A 2929-nucleotide genomic window follows, 5' to 3' on the forward strand; every position below is an offset into this window, starting at 1 on the left:
TGCCCAAACCACTGCTCCGTCGTGCAGACTCCTCCCTCAGTTGAGGTCACGGTCTTTGCTGGCCATGTGGTCACAAAGAATGCTGGCCGGTTCCACCATCGTTGGATCTCTGCGTTTATTCAGCCTCAGTGCCTGTGACTTCTTGAAGCTCTATTGTCAAGTGCCCTCGCTTGCTCCTCTGTACAGTCGATGTTCCTGAGGACCCCCACAATTTCTTCATCCACTTCATCCTCCACGCTGCTTTACTCAAAAATAAATAGAGGTTGGGAAGAAAAATACCAAACAAAATTACGGGGGTGGACAAACACATTAAATAGCCAAACCACATAACTCAAACTTTGTTAGGGTTTCACTCAGACCCGAACACAGAACAACACAGGACCACGGAAAAGGTAACAAAAGGTTAATCCACAAAAACACACAAAACAAGGAACAGGAGATGGTGAAGGTTGGTCGGTGGTAATCCAGTCTGGAAGCTGCACGATAGTGTGATGGAACACAGAATCTGTGACGGAACAAAAACACAAAGTTAGTCAAATAGCAAGGATTGTAGAGCAACGAACACTAAGTCATGGCCTAGTACCACTTGGCGTATGTAAACAATGGCGCTGAGGAGGTGGTCAGCCCGGGTTTTAAACTGTGGTGGTGGTGATGATGACGAGAAGCCTGTGCAGGTAGAGGATATGGAGATGAGCTGCGCGTGCTGGAACCGTTCCTCCAGGACGCTCGTGTGGTGACAGAGACACAAACACAGACTCAACGGGGGAAAGGGAGGAATGGAATACAAAAAGGCAGCAGAACCACACCAACTTCAGTGCTACCTAATATGAACTAAGGGACAAATCAAATATCATAACTAACTATGAGTGAACTAGCAGAGAACAAGAACAAACAAATCAAAAATTGAAAAACCTGGGAAACATGTTACAGTCCAATTATCCTTTCCCATTTAAACAGCTTAGAAGCAATCCTTTGTCTGTCAGCCAACAAACCCCAGCAGCAATCCCCAGGACTGGCAAACTCAAAAAAAAAAGGAATTAAGGAATTAATTTCACAGAATGTCACTTAAATTTGTAGTCGAAAGTTGTGTGTCCAGTTATTATTTTGTATAAGTGTAATGTGCTCAAAACAAAAGAGTTACCACCATGAGTTGTTGTTGCCATGTCTGGCTGCTAGTGCGGCCAGTGAAGATACGCCCCAGGTCTTTTTTATGCAAGCACAGGCCTTTCACAACCACGAAGGAGAGAAACAGCGAGAGTATCCAGTCAGTTTACCTAAACATCCCAATATCCTTAAGTCTCCTCCACAACAACGCCACACAATGAGAGCTCATATGGAGAGAGGGTCATCTCGGCCTTTATCCACCAGGACAGCTAGAGGAAAGAGAAGGAAGGACATGCCTACATGCTACAGGTTGAGTTAAACCCCAGACTTCTGTATTGAGTGAATACCTCTTTTTATGGTTGCGTGCCAATCAATTGATGTAACCGGGGTCCCAAATTAATTTTCAAACAACACGATGCCTCCGTTCCTTGGGAAAATTCCTGTGATTGATTCAGTTGTTAGTTTGACCCATCCAACACCCCACCTGCCATCTTTTAGAATTGGCTGTCTTATAACGTCATCTATTTGCTGCTGAGTTTTTAGAGAGTCTCACTCTCTCGATAGGCTATGAAAGAAGTGGAGAGGTTGGGAGATATCTTTGAGAATTTGGGACTGGCAACCCTCTCACATTAACATGCTAATGCATCCCTTTTGTCAAAGATCTAAATTTCGAAAGTAATTAAATAACTGTACTCATGCAGACACAATGTTCAACTGAAAATAAGTCCGTTCAGTATGATACTCACATGTGATGTAGTTCATGAGGATGCTTTGTGTTCTTCACACTTCTGATTGCAGACACCCATTGGTTGCGATTCATAGGTGGTGAACAATTCTGTCCGAGGGGTACAGGCGACCGCACTAGGAGCCACAATGGGCTTAAGACATTGATACAGAGAGGCAGTTAAAATCTCCAGGGACCTGACTGTTTTGTGTCGTGACGAGGACCCACTATCACACAAAAGTAATGGATATTTAGCCATCAACCACGTGTCTTCTAGAGGGAGTAGACCGTTGTCGCACACTGTTTTCTCGTTAACGTCTTTTTTTTACTGATACTGATTTGGAACTGATCCTCATCTTTACTGTCGGTTGTGGTTTATTCCAGTCCTCTGCACCCATGATTGTGCCTCCCTATCTTTTTTAGATAACTTTCTAGGAAATTACAGACCTTGGTTAGACATGATGAAAGAAACACTAAGCGACAGTGCGTCGCGGGTACCGCCGTGGTAATCTTTTTTTTATTTAGGCCACAGAGACATCATTGTGTAAGTATTTCCTTATGTGACAAGTATATCTGTTCAATATATGTGGGTAATGCCATACATACACCACAAGTTTTGATGTTGCCACCTTTGTGGTTTGCTGTTTTGTGCTCATGTGTGTAAGGGCGGTTTTTTGTCGCTGCCAATTTGTTTTTTTTTTATTTTTTTTTTTGGGAGGTTGTTGGCGCCCCCGTCCTGCAGTGCAATGTTGAGTGTCCCTTGAAGCGCTTTGAGTAGTCGTTAAGACTAGAAAAGCGCTCTATAAATACAGCACATTTACATTTACTTACTTAGTAACCAGTAGACTTCTGGTAAATGTGGGGTTTGTTCAGACATGGTGCTTGGTAGAATGCAACTAGCGTTGCGTCTCTGCCTGTTGGAGATTTGTTTTTAATTTTCTAATTTTTTCAATATATTTGATCCGTTGAACAGAGTTCCCCTGCGTCTGATCAACCCATATCAATTACATGCTTAAAATAACATACCAGTTAAAGCTCGGCCCATTTCAAGACAACCCGACCCACTTCCGGGTAAATGCAACTGCGGTGGCTGGAAATCAA

Source organism: Etheostoma spectabile, chromosome 23 (assembly GCF_008692095.1).
Source record: "Etheostoma spectabile isolate EspeVRDwgs_2016 chromosome 23, UIUC_Espe_1.0, whole genome shotgun sequence".
Taxonomy (NCBI): Eukaryota; Metazoa; Chordata; class Actinopteri; order Perciformes; family Percidae; genus Etheostoma; species Etheostoma spectabile.